The 14,908-nt window shown below is 41.5% G+C and overlaps 2 protein-coding genes across 2 annotated transcripts in view; one reads left to right on the forward strand and one right to left on the reverse strand.

The window, feature by feature from the left end:
* PIN4 (peptidylprolyl cis/trans isomerase, NIMA-interacting 4) overlaps positions 1–14,908 on the forward strand; it is an 85,892-nt gene that overhangs the window by 16,677 nt on the left and 54,307 nt on the right. The window lies entirely within an intron of this gene.
* The window catches only part of ERCC6L (ERCC excision repair 6 like, spindle assembly checkpoint helicase), a 49,816-nt gene that overhangs the window by 4,528 nt on the left and 30,380 nt on the right, over positions 1–14,908 (reverse strand). The gene's annotated exons all lie outside the window — the stretch shown is intronic.

A 14,908-nucleotide genomic window follows, 5' to 3' on the forward strand; every position in this document is an offset into this window, starting at 1 on the left:
TTTCCTCCCCCATCGCTGGCCCTTTCTTCTCTGTGTCCTTCTTAGGCTCCTATTCTTCCTCTGCAAGGGCTCAGTCCTGGGCCCTCTTCTCACTCCTTTTACTCTCTCCTTATCATCTCCCAGAGCTTCCACTCCCACCTATGTGCTCATAACTCCCAAAGCACTTTCTCCAACTCAGGGCTTGCCCTCAAGCTCTAGTCTAGACCCATATTCCAACTACCTTCTGGACATCTCCACTTGAAAGTTTCACGTGCACCTCCAATTCAATTAATCCCAAATTAAACTTATTATTTCCCCTCTTAAAATGTGCTTCTCGGCACTTCCCTGGTGGTCCAGTGGCTAAGACTCTGTGCTCCCAATGCAGGGGGTCCAGGTTCGATCCCTGGTCAGGGAACTAGATCCCACATGCATGCCACAACTAAGAGTCCGCATGCTGCAACCAAGAAGCCCGCATGCCACAACTAAGATCCCGTGTGCCACAACTGGGACCTGGTGCCGCATGCATGAATGCATAAATAAATAAACGTGCTTCCCCATTTGTGTGGTAATAAATGACACTACCATCCACTTAGCCATACAAGCTAGAAATCTAAAGATAATCCTTGACCTCCAAGGTCATCCTTGACTTCTCCCTCTTTTTAACCACCTCACCCCTTAGCCAACAGTCCCCCAAGCCCTACTAACTTTATTTTCCAAATATAACCTGTGTCAAAACAGAAATATAGATCAATGGAACAGTATAGAAAGCCCAGAGATAAACCCACACACATATGGTCACCTTATCTTTGATAAAGGAGGCAAGAATACACAATGGAGAAAAGACAGCCTCTTCAATAAGTGGTACTGGGAAAACTGGACAGCTACATGTAAAAGAATGAAATTAGAACACTCCCTAACACCATACACAAAAATAAACTCAAAATGGATTAAAGACCTAAATGTAAGGCCAGACACTATAAAACTCTTAGAGGAAAGCATAGGCAGAACACTCTATGACGTAAATCACAGCAATATCCTTTTTGACCCACCTCCTACAGCAATGGAAATAAAAACAAAAATAAACAAATGGGACCTAATGAAACTTAAAAGCTTTTGCACAGCAAAGGAAACCATAAACAAGATGAAAAGAAAACCCTCAGAATGGGAGAAAATATTTGCAAACGAAGCAACTGACAGAGGATTAATCTCCAAAATATACAAGCAGCTCATGCAGCTCAATATCAAAAAAAACAGGGCTTCCCCGGTGGCGCAGTGGTTGAGAATCTGCCTGCCAATGCAGGGGACACGGGTTCGAGCCCTGGTCTGGGAGGATCCCACATGCCACGGAGCAACTAGGCCCGTGAGCCACAACTACTGAGCCTACGCATCTGGAGCCTGTGCTCCCAACAAGAGAGGCCGCGATAGTGAGAGGCCCATGCACCGCGATGAAGAGTGGCCCCCGCTTGCCACAACTAGAGAAAGCCCTCGCACAGAAACGAAGACCCAACACAGCCAAAGATAAATAAATTAATTAAAACAAAAAACAAACAAAAAAAAACAAATAGAAACATATTTTTTAAAAAAACAAACAAGCAACCCAATCCAAAAATGGGCAGAAGACCTAAATAGACATTTCTCCAAAGAAGATATACAGATTGCCAACAAACACATGAAAGGATGCTCAACATCACTAATCATTAGAGAAATGCAAATCAAAACTACAGTGAGGTATTACCTCACACCAGTCAGAATGGCCATCATCAAAAAATCTACAAACAATAAATGCTGGAGAGGGTGCAGAGAAAAGGGAACGCTCTTGCACTGTTGGTGGGAATGTAAATTGATACAGCCACTATGGAGAACAGTATGGAGGTTCCTTAAAAAACTAAAAATAGAACTACCATATGACCCAGCAATCCTGCTACTGGGCATATACCCTGAAAAAACCATAATTCAAAAAGAGTCATTCAGCCATTAATCTGGTGGAAACTCAGCTGAGTGTACTGCGATTTAGTCTTGACTCTAAACACCTGGGGTTAGTGTCAGACTCCAAGGCTGCCCCCACTTCAGACGCCAGCTGCAAGTCTCAGGGGTTCCGCAAGCCACCACACTTCTGATTGACTGGCTACAAATTCAGGCGTTCCTGTGACACCTTCAGCTTCGATAATTCACTAGAATGACTCACAGAACCCAGGAAAGTGTGAAAGAGGATGATCATGTCTTGAAGCTTTATATTTCTAAACTAATACAGATAAAACTTGTAGAAGGTGCATGGAAAAGGAACCTTGGAAAAGAGAGTTTTGTGTGTGATCAGGATTGGCTAAGAGTAGAGTGAATTTAATTAAGTGAACTTTATGGTTAAAAGTAAGCTGGTGCAAGACTGAAGTTTGATTTGCCCTCTGTTAAGAGAACAAAGTTTCCTGCAATACTGAGCTGCTCTTGACCACAGATTGTAAGTTTCTTTCTCTAGCTAGCTTGGAGTTTTCCAAAGGGCCCCTGAGCCATCTCAGAAAGAGCTATGAAACTAATTAGGATTGCTTGGTATGTTAAATTACATTGTCAGATGAATGGTGATAAACATTCTTAGGTTATACTGTATGGGTAAGTGTCATTAATGTAAATATTCCAGAAAAAAATTATATAAAGGTCCTAAAAATTGAAAAAAAAGAGTCATGTACCACAATGTTCATTGCAGCTCTATTTACAATAGCCAGGACATGGAAACAACCTAAATGTTCATCAACAGATGAATGGATAAAGAAGATGTGGCACACATATACAATGGAATATTACTCAGCCATAAAAGAAACGAAATTGAGTTATTTGTAGCAAGGTGGATGGACCTAGAGACTGTCATACAGAGTGAAGTAAGTCAGAAAGAGAAAAATAAATACCGTATGCTAACACATATATATGGAATCTAAAAAAGAAAAAAAATGGTTCTGAAGAACCTAGAGGCAGGACAGGAATAAAGACGCAGACATAGAGAATGGACTTGAGGACATGGGGAGGGGGAAGGGTAAGCTGGGACGAAGTGAGAGAGTGGCATGAACATATATACACTACCAAATGTGAAATAGATAGCTAGTGGGAAGCAGCCGCATCGCAAAGGGAGATCAGCTCGGTGCTCTGTGTCCACCTAGAGGGGTGGGATAGGGAGGGTGGGAGGGAGATGCAAGAGGGAGGAGATATGGGGATGTATGTATATGTATAGCTGATTTACTTTGTTATACAGCAGAAACTAACACACCAGTGCAAAGCAATTATACTCCAATAAGGATGTTAAAAAACAAACAAACAAACAAAAACAAATATAACCTGTGTCTTTCTCTCCCATCTCTACTACTACTGTGGTCCAAGTCACCATCATCTCTGGATTGGATAACTGCAACTTCCTACTCACTGGTCTCCCTACATCCACTCTTGGCCCCTCTAATACATTCTCTACATAGCAGCCAGTGATATTGTCTTAAAACATAAAAGAAATAGTCACTCTTCTGCTTAAAATTCTTCAGTGGTTTACAGTTGGTAAGATTTTGAAAGGATGCCATAACAATTCACTGAGGAAAGGATAGTCTTTTCAACTAAATATCCATGTGCAAAAGAATGAAAGTGGTCCCCGACCTCACACCATACACAAAAATTAATTCAAAATGAATCAAAGACCTAAATATAAGTGCTAAAACTACAAAACTCTTAGAAGAAAATATAAGTATAAATCTCCATGACTTTGGATTTGGCAATGGTTTCTTAGATATGATGCCAAACACACAAGCAACCAAAGGGAAAAATAAATTGGGCTTCATAAAAGCTAAAAACTTGGGGACTTCCCTGGTGGTCCAGAGGATAGGACTCCACACTCCCAATGCAGGGGACCCGGGTTGATCCCTGGTCAGGGAACTAGATCCCACATGCATGCCGCAACTGAAGAGCCTGCATGCCACAACTAAGACCTGGTACAGCCAAATAAATAAATAAATAAAATATTTTTTAAAAAAACAGCTAAAAGCTTTTGTGCTTCAAAGGATACCATGAAGAAAGTGAAAAGACAACCAAAGGAATGAGAGAAAATACTTGCAAATCTTGTACCTGGATAAAGGATTTTTACCTAGAATATATAAAGAACTCTAACAACTCAATAATTAAAAGACAAATAGGGACTTCCCTGGCGGTCCAGTGGTCAGGACTCAGCGCTTTCAGTGCTGTGGCCCCGTGTTTGATCCCTGGTCAGGGAACTAGGATCCCACAAGCCGCGCAGCGTGGCCAAAAAAAAAAAAAAAAAAAAGACAACCCAATTAAGGTGGTCAAAGGATCTAACTAGACATTTCTCCAAAGAAGATATACAAATAGCCAATAACCACATGAAAAGATGCTCAACATCATTAGTCATCAGGGGAAATGCAAACCAAAACCACAATGATACCACTTCATGCCCATTAGGATGGCTAGAATCAAAAAGAGAGAAAATACCAAGTGTTGGCAGCAACGTGGAAAAATTGGAACTCTATAACACTGTTGGTAGGAATGTAAAATGGTGCAGCTGCTTTGGAAATTACTCTGTCAGTTCCTCAAAAAGTTACACATAGAGTTACCATGTGATTTAGGAATTCTACTCCCAGGTACATACTCAAGAGAAATGAAAACATTTGATCACAGAAAATCTTGTACATAAATGTTCATAGCAGTATTATATTATTCACAAAGCCAAAAGGGGAAGTAACACAAATGTCCATCAACTGATGAACAGATAAAAATGTGGTATATCCACACAATGGAATATTATGCAGCCATAAAAAGGAATGAAATACTGATTCATGCTACAGCATGAATGAGTCGTGGAAACATTTTGCTGCATGAAATAATAAGCCAGTCACTCACAGATGCAGAGAACAAACTAGTGGTTACCAGTGGGGAGAGGGATGGGGGAGGGACAATATAGGGGTAGGGGATTAAGAGGTACAAACTATTAGGTATAAAATAAGCTGCAATGATATATTGTACAACACAGGGAATATAGCCAATATTTTATAATAACTATAAATGGAGTATAACCTTTGAAAATTGTGAATCACTATATTGTACATCTGTAATTTACATAATACTGTATATCAACTATACATACAAAAAAAAAGCCAGTCACAAAAGGCCACGCATTTTATGATTCCATTTATATGAAATGTCCAGAACAGGCAAATTCACAGAAAAAGTAGATTAGTGGTTGCCAGGGGCTGGGGGGCTGGGGGATTCATGGACTTGGGGGTGGTACGTATGATGGCTAAAGGGTAAGGAATTTCTTTTGGGGTGATGAAAATGTTCTAAAACTAATTGTGGTGATGGGTGCACAACTCTGTGAACATACTAAAAATTATTAAATTGTACATTTTAAATCGGTGAAATGTATGGTATGAGAATGATACCTCAACGAAGCTGTTAACAAAACAAAACAAAACAAAAATCTTGGGACTTCCCTGGTGGTGCAGTGGTTAAGAATCCGCCTGCCAATGCAGGGGACACGGGTTCGATACCTGGTCCAGGAAGATCCCACATGCCGCGGAGCAACTAACCCCGTGTGCCACAACTACTGAGCCTGCGCTCCACAACCCACGAGCCACAACTACTGAGCCTACGCACCACAACTGCTGAAGCCTGTGTGCTCTAGGGCCTGTGCTCCGCAACAAGAGAAGCCACCGCTATGAGAAGCCCGAGCACCGCAACGAAAAGTAGCCACCGCTCGCCGCAACTAGAGAAAGCCCATGTGCAGCAAGACCCAAAGCAGCCAAAAAAAAAAAAAATCTTCAGTGGCTTCCTATGGCCTACAGAATGAAGTTTAAGCTCCTTAGCTTGGCATTCCAAGCCCTGACTGATACAGCCAGGAACTGCTGACCTCTCTGCCTTAACTTCTGCCACCTCCTGCCTCAAACATTTTATTTTAACCCCTTATGCCCATCATACTGTGTTATGGCCTGTAAAGCTTAAGCTCACACCACCTTCCTTTTCTGGAGTACACTCCTCTCCTTTCACCAAGCTTACCTCAATGAACTCATTCTTTTTTTTTTAATTAATTAATTAATTAATTAATTAATTTATTTATTTATTTATTTATTTATGGCTGCATTGGGTCTTCATTGCTGAGCGCAGGCTTTCTCTAGTTGCGGCAAGCCAGGGGTTCCTCTTCGTTGCGGTGCACGGGCTCAGTAGTTGTGGCTCACAGGTTCTAGAGCACAGGCTCAGTAGTTGTGGCACACAGGCTTAGTTGCTCTGCGGCATGTGGGATCTTCCCGGACCAGGGCTCAAACCCGTGTCTCCTGCATTGGCAGGCAGATTCTTAACCACTGCGCCACCAGGGAAGTCCTGAACTCATTCTTTAAGACAGTGATTCTCAATGTTCTGTAGAATCTCCTGGAGGGCTTGTTAAAACACAGATTGCTGGACCCCAACACCAGATTTTCTGATTCTGTAGTGAGGCCCAAGAATTTGTAGTTCTATACAGTTCCCATGTAATGCTAATGCTTCTGGTCCAGAGACCACACTTTAAGAGCTGCTTTAAAATCAGGCCTCACCTGCAGTTCCTCTAGGATGCCTTTCATCCCTACCCTATCCCCCATCTGGATCAGTTGTTTCACCTCAGTACCCCTCTATGTGTTCATCTCTATCAGTACATTTAACATATTGTATTAAAATCATTACAAAACAATCTAGCTGTATTACAAATGTATGAAAAAACCTCATTGAAGGGGGTGGAGGGAAAAGGTGCTGACCTAAGTAACCTAGGAAATGAATGAAGTCTGTAAGACTAAAACCAAAAGAAACAACATAAGCATGTACTCTAGTGGATAAAGTTGTTTCCCATGGGGGTTATAAGCTAACAATTCTGATACTGCAGTGCATGTATACTAGAGTTGAAGAATTAAGTAAATGGATGGCAGAGAGTGGGAGCCAGGTTTCTGACTGTTGGAGTGGGATTTTACAGATTGGCAAGAGGAGGTTAGAATGATCCATGTGGTAATGGATCAGAGTTGGAGACATCAGTACAAACCCACGGTCAACATAAATACAGATAGTTACACCTAGAAATATTTACAGACCTGTGTATACACATGGGTTAGTATATACACATATTTCCTTGCTCTGTCAGCTAAGAGGGCCTAGAAGCAAAGAAACCCCAGCAGCAACAAGTACACTTAGCACCCATATCTTTTTTTAAACATCTTTATTGGAGTATAATTGATTTACAGTGGTTTCTGCTGTATAACAAAGTGAGTCAGCTATACGTATACATATATCCCCATATCCCCTCCCTCTTGCATCTCCCTCCCACCCTCCCTATCCCACCCCTCCAGGTAGCACCCATATCTTGGTTTCTAATACCATTTGCCAATAAAAAGAACTGGGCCTCCTTGGAAAAATGGCTGATTCTAGGGCTGTGGCAAGAAATCTATAAGATGCACAGAAATATCTCGCATTCCTATACACTAACAATGAACGATCAGAAGGAAAAATTAAGGAAACAATCCCATTCACCATTGCAACAAAAAGAATAAAATACCAAGGAATAAACCTACCTAGGGAGACAAAAGACCTGTACTCAGAAAACTATAAGACACTGATGAAAGAAATTAAAGATGATAGCAACAGATGGAGAGATATACCATGTTCTTGGATTGGAAGAATCAATATTGTGAAAATGACTATACTACCCAAAGCAATCTACGGATTCAATGCAATCCCTATCAAAATACCAGTGGCATTTTTTACAGAACTAGAACAAAAAAATCTTAAAATTTGTATGGAGACACAAAAGACCCCAAATAGCCAAAGCAGTCTTGAGGGAAAAAAAACGGAGCTGGAGAAATCAGACTCCCTGACTTCAGACTATACTACAAAGCTAAAGTAATCAAGACAATATGGTACTGGCACAAAAACAGAAATATAGGTCAATGGAACAGGATAGAAAGCCCAGAGATAAACCCACACACATATGGTCACCTTATCTTCGATAAAGGAGGCAAGAATATACAATAGAGAAAAGGCAGCCTCTTCAATAAGCGGTGCTGGGAAAACTGGACAGCTACATGGAAAAGAATGAAATTAGAAGACTCCCTAACACCATACACAAAAATAAACTCAAAATGGATTCGAGACCTAAATGTAAGACCGGACACTATAAAACTCTTAGAGGAAAACATAGGAAGAACACTCTTTGACATAAATCACAGCAAAATCTTTTTTTATTCACCTCCTAGAGTAATGGAAATAAAAACAAAAATAAACACATGGGACCTAATGAAACTTAAAAGCTTTTGCAAAGCAAAGGAAACTACATACAAAAAAGATGAAAAGACAACCCTCAGAATGGGAGAAAATATTTGCAAACGAATCAACGGACAAAGGATTAATCTCCAAAATATATAAACAGCTCATGCAGCTCAATATTAAAAAAACAAACAACCCAATCAAAAAATGGGCAGAAGACCTAAATAGACATTTCTCCAAAGAAGACATACAGATGGCCAAGAATCACATGAAAAGCTGCTCAACATCACTAATTATTAGAGAAATGCAAATCAAAATTACAATGAGGTATCACCTCACACCAGTTAGACTGGGCATCATCAGAAAACCTACAAACAACAAATGCTGGAGAGGGCGTGGAGAAAAGGGAACCCTCTTGCGCTATTGGTGGGAATGTAAATTGATACAGCCACTATGGAGAACAGTATGGAGGTTCCTTAAAAAACTAAAAATAGAATTACCATATGACCCAGCAATCCCACTACTGGGCATATACCCAGAGAAAACCATAATTCAAAAAGATACATGCACCCCAATTCTCATTGCAGCACTATTTACAATAGCCAGGTCATGGAAGCAACCTAAATGCCCATTGACAGATGAATGGATAAAGAAGATGTGGTACATATATACAATGGAATATTACTCAGCCATAAAAAAGAATGAAACTGGGTCATTTGTAGAGACGTGGATGGATCTAGAGACTGTCATACAGAGTTAAGTAAGTCAGAAAGAGAAAAACAAATATTGTATATTAATGCATATATGTGGAACCTAGAAAAATGGTACAGATGAACTGGTTTGCAGGGCAGAAAGAGAGACACAGATGTAGAGAACAAACATATGGACACCAAGGTGGGGGGAAGTGGCGGGGGTGGGGTGTGGTGGTGGTGGGATGAATTGGGAGATTAGGATTGACATATATACACTAATATGTATAAAATAGATAACTAATAAGAACCTGCTGTATAAAAAGTAAAATAAAATTCAAAAAAAAATCTATAAGATGAGTCTGGAGCATCTTGTACTGTCAGAAAGTAAGGAAGTACTCAAAACAAGCAAACAAAAAACAAACAACACACCACAATGATGGGAGTATGTCAAAGAGATACAGGAGCCAAATGAAAGAGCTCCCAATGGTCATAGCTGGAACAATTTGAGCAAAAAAATAAAGTAGTACTGGATTATAACCCAAAGTATAAAATAAATATCTATGAGTCCATACTAATATAAATGAGTGAATAAATACATATAGGAGATAAGACAAACCTCCCATACAGGAGAATTTCAAATAATTTATGTAGATAGTCCACCCTCAAGAAGACGGAGCATAATTCCTGCTCCTTAGCTGTGGAGTGCATGTAGTAACATCCTTCCAAAGAGTACAGTATGGAAAGGTGCAGTGGGGGAAAGAGTAACTTTAAAGTGAAGAAACTGGGAATTCCCTGGTGGTCCAGTGGTTAGGATTCCAGCTTCCACTGCAGGGGGCACGGTTTGATCCCACAAGCCGTGCAGTGCAGCCAAAAAAAAAACACCAAAAACCAAAACAAAACAAAAAAAATAAAGTGAAGAAACCTGGCAAACAGTACCTCAGCCAGGTGATTACAGTCAACATCAACAGTGATATGTCATGTGGGTAGTACGTACCCTTGATACGATTTAATGAGAAGGGTACTTTACCTCTGTAGTCTTCCCCCCAACCCCGCCCCAAACCAAAAACCCCAGTCTAATCATGAGAAAATACATTGACAAATCCCAGCCGGGGGAACAGTCTACAAACTGCCTGATCAGTACTCTTCAAAATGGTCAAGGTCGTCAAAAACACGGCAAGTCTAAGAAACTGTCACAGGCAAGAAGAACCTAAAGAGACAGATGACTAAACGTAATGTGGTGTCTTAGATAGGATGCTGGAACAGAAAAAGGACATTAGGTAAAAACTAAGGAAATCCAAATAAAGTATAGATTTAGTTAATAATAATGTATCAGTATTGGTTTATTAACTGTAATTAATGTACCAAATGAATGTAAGATGTTAACAATAGGGGAAACTAGGTGTGGGGTATATGGGAACTCTCTGTACTATTTTTGTGATATTCCTGTAAATCTAAAACTACTCTAAAATTAAAAGTTTGTTTAAAAAAATTATCCATTTGTGTGTCTGCCTGCTTGTGTATCTGCCTGTGAACTCCTTGATAACAGGGATAGGGATCAGGTCTTAGAGCAGACACTCATTAAAGTCAGGTGAATAAAAAGATGAAGAAACGAAGAAAAGAGCCCACTGGCTACAAAACTCTGCCATTCCTACCCTGGCAGGTTAGCTGCCCACCGCCCCTACTCTGGTGGGCTTTAGAATTAAGTTACATTCCCTGTTACTCTGATCTCGAACATGATGCCATAGTGGTGACCACTAGGCTCCTCTACCTGAGAGCCAGACCCTGAACCCATTCAGTGTTCTCCCTTTCGTCCTGGCCCTTCTCACCCCCAGGTTGTCTTCATCTGGATAACTGGTCTTCTGCCTTGGTCTATGTCATTTTTTATTACTATTAGATTGTCTCCAAGTTCCTGAACCGGTCATCTACCCAGTATCCTGAACCCCTATGAAGCCTGGGCTTCTAACTCCAGCCAGGCCTCCTCCCCAGAGAGAAAAGTGCTGCCCCTGAACCCTAGCTTTTGGCCAGAGTCCCCATAATCATGCACCAACCTCTAAAATGGCGACTGCCTGCCTAGACTTCTTACCACCAGCCCAAGACTCATACTGCTGGGTTCTTTCTACCCATCCTCTGGAACTCCCACATTTGTCAACCTTCTGCCTGAACCACAACTGGAATTTTCAGTATTCGTTGGACACAACCACTTTCTGGCTGGGTCAAACCCCCCTGCTGTCAGCCAAACTACCTTCCCAGTCCCTGGAACACTCTAGTTAGCAGATCTAATACTGCATCTCAGCTCTTCCCCTCCACCCTGTCTGCTCCAACAACAAAGTTGGACCTAGGATGGTATTCTTTCCCTATAATGGAATCGGAAGAAAAAAATGAAATCTGTTTTTTTAGCACTGCTCTGGATATCTTGTTATTTACAAGACTACAATGCTCTCTGTAATACAGTTTGATTTAGCCACTTAACCTTTAATCTTGGGCTTGGAAGGAAAACATGTCATTTTTACTACCACTGCAATCATGTGTCCATCTATAATGCACAGGATCCCTAATGATATGGAGAACTCAGCTAATACTTCATGGACTCAAATATTTTTTCCAAAATTTAATAGTTTTTAAAAGATGCTTACATGTTAAAGAACTATTAAGATGCAAAACTGTCAACCCAAAAGAGAGTTTTAATTACATAGCAAGGGACAACAAAACAAAAATTTTTACATTTTAATGATTGTACCCTAAATTACATGCCTAGAATATGGTTCCCTTTAAGGAACGCTTTAAAGGACATATGGAAAGACTGTATACAAACAACTCCTGGAGGAAAAAGACACAACCATTAAACATGGGCTACAAGTCCTGTACCTGCAAAGCTACCCTTTCACTGGCAGAACTGCCCAGCTGCTAATTCCCTGAGTCCTAACCCATCCTAAAGACCTCTGCCTTAAGAAATCCTGCCCAAGTGGCCACTTAAAACCATCTCTGCCCAAAAGCACTTTCTGTTTCCCTGGATGCAAAAATCTTCCTCAACCACAGCCAACTAACATCTCAACAATCCCATCCCATCTTCCACCTTTCCATTCCTTGCCTGATACCTTGTGAACCATTTCCTCTCCACGGAGGGAATACCAGGCTTAGATGCTGCAAAGTTTTCCTACCAGGAGAAACCAATTAGCCATGCTATACCTATATGCCAAAAAGCTAAGCCCTGCTAAACACAGCAGTGTTTGCAAATCAGCAGCTGAAAAGACACAAGCTTAAACTGCAGAGCCAAGCACTAGGTTTTCCTTAATCTGGAGGGCCCTTTGGAACATTCCCTATGATGTTCTTCTGGAATGTGACAAGACAGGGAACTAAATGCAAAGACCCCAACCCAATAAAACTTTATCAGCTTCACGTGCAAAGCAACCAGAAGTTGCTCTTTTCTAACCTGACCACCAGCCACAGGGCCTCTGGTAGTGGTATAGGAGCCTGGCCTTGCTAATCTCAGTCCATGTGAGTAGAGTTATCGCTGTCCTTCCCACAAGAACTCAGTTCCCCATAACCTATAATGGAAAAGAATCTAAAAAAGAATCTAAAAGAATCTAATTCACATATATATCTGAATCACTTTGCTGTACACCTGAAACTAACACAACATTGTAAATCAACTATATTTCAACAAAAATTTTTTAAAAAGAACTCAGTTCCCCTATCCTGATCCAGCCCCCTCATAAGGAGCTCCCTGACACATCTCTATGTATCCAGTCCCCTTCTCAAGATGCATGTGGATACATCATACACAATTGTTAAGTCTTTTGATTCTCAATCAGAATCAATAAAACATGTGAGGCTGACATAAAAACTACAGATGGGGACTTCCCTGGTGGCGCAGTGGTTAAGACTCTGCACTTCCAATGCAGGGGGCTCGGGTTCGTTCCCTGGTCAGGGAACTACATCCCACATGCATGCCATAACTAAGAGTTCACATGCCACAACTAAGGAGCCTGCATTCCGTGACTAAGGAGCCAGTGAGTCGCAGCTAAGGAGCCTGCGAGCCACAACTAAGGAACCCACCTACCTCAACTAAGGAGCCCACATGCTGCAACTAAGGAGCCGGCGAGCCACAACTAAGGAGCCCGTGAGCCACAACTAAGGAGCCCGCCTGCCACAACTAAGACCTGGCACAAACAAATAAATAAATAAATAAATATTTTTTTAAAAAAAACTGCAGATGACCTGAATGCCAGTATTGGAAACTGGTCCATCAAAACCTGGATCACTGGGACTTCCCTGGTGGTAGAGTGGTTAAGAATCTGCCTGCCAATGCAGGGGACACGGGTTCGAGCCCTGGTCCGGGAAGATCCCACATGCCACAGAGCAACCTAAGCCTGTGCACTACAACTACTGAGCCTGCGCTCTAGAGCCTGCATGCCGCAACTACTGAGCCTACGTGCTGCAACTACTGAAGCCCACGCGCCTAGAACCCATGCTCTGCAACAAGAGAAGCCACCGCAATGAGAAGCCAGTGCACCACAACGAAGAGTAGCCCCCACTTGCCACAACTAGAGAAAGCCCACGTGCAACAATGAAGACCCAATGCAACCAAAACACACACACACACACACACACACACACACGGATCATATAACTAGCCTGGGAAGATGGCCGCCTTTTGGCCTTACTTCCAGGGGTGATCATTTTAACCAAAGTGGAAAATAATTTATAATAATAACTTATAAATACAAACTTATTATTAAATAGCAACCTCTGGGATAAATTAGAAGAGAATATGGTCCACATTTCAGTCAAATAGCAAGTATTACTAATTATTTAATAGTTAGCTTTCCCCTGCTTAGCCCCATTTGTGAGATGGACATCTAAGAATAAAAAACAAACAAACAAAACCCCCCTACATTGCTTTATTCTTTTTTTAAAAAAAACCTTTTTAAAAATTTATTTATTTATTTATTTTTGGCTGCATTGGGTCTTCGTTGCCGCCAACTCTTCGTTGCAGTACATGGGCTTCTCATTGTGGTGGCTTCTCTTCTTGCGGCATATGGGCTCTAGGACCACGGGCTTCAGTAGTTGTGGCACGTGGGCCCAGTAGTTGTGGCTCATGGGCTCTAGAACACAGGCTCAGTAGTTGTGGCCCACGGGCTTAGTTGCTCCACAGCACGTGGGATCTTCCCGGACCAGGGATCGAACCCATGTCCCCTGCATTGGCAGGCAGATTCTTAACCACTGCGCCACCAGGGAAGCCCTCTTTTTTTTTTTTTTAATTTTTTTTGATTGTGGACCATTTTTAAAGTCTTTATTGAATTTGTTAAAATATTGCTTCTGCTTCATGTTTTGGTTTTTTTGGCCCCAAGGCATGTGGGATCTTAGCTCCCTGACCAGGGACTGAACCCACACCCCCTACATTGGAAGGCGAAGATTTAACCACTGGACTGCCAGGAAGTCCCCTTGCTTTACTCTTTCTTTTTTTTTTAAATTAATTAATTTATTTATTTTTGGCTGTGTTGGGTCTTCATTTCTGTGCGAGAGCTTTCTCTAGTTGCGGCAAGTGGGGGCCACTCTTCATCGCGGTGCGCGGGCCTCTCACTATCGCGGCCTCTCCTGTTGCGGAGCACAGGCTCCAGACGCGCAGGCTCAGTAGTTGTGGCTCACGGGCCTAGTTGCTCCATGGCATGTGGGATCCTCCCAGACCAGGGCTCGAACCCGTGTCCCCTGCATTGGCAGGCAGATTCTCAACCACTGCGCCACCAGGGAAGCCCTGCTTTACTCTTAATAGCCAAAAAATGGAAACAACCCAACTGTCCATCAGCTTGAATTATCGATCTGTGGTATATTCAAATAATAGAATACTACTCGATAACAGAAAAGAATGAACTACCATATGTATGAAAGCATGCATGAATTCATACATGTATGAATCTCAAAAACATTATGCTGAGCCAAAGAAGCCAGGTATAAAAGTAGAAGCAGTGTGATTTTTTTACTTA

Source organism: Balaenoptera musculus, chromosome X, assembly GCF_009873245.2.
Source record: "Balaenoptera musculus isolate JJ_BM4_2016_0621 chromosome X, mBalMus1.pri.v3, whole genome shotgun sequence".
Lineage (NCBI taxonomy): Eukaryota > Metazoa > Chordata > Mammalia > Artiodactyla > Balaenopteridae > Balaenoptera > Balaenoptera musculus.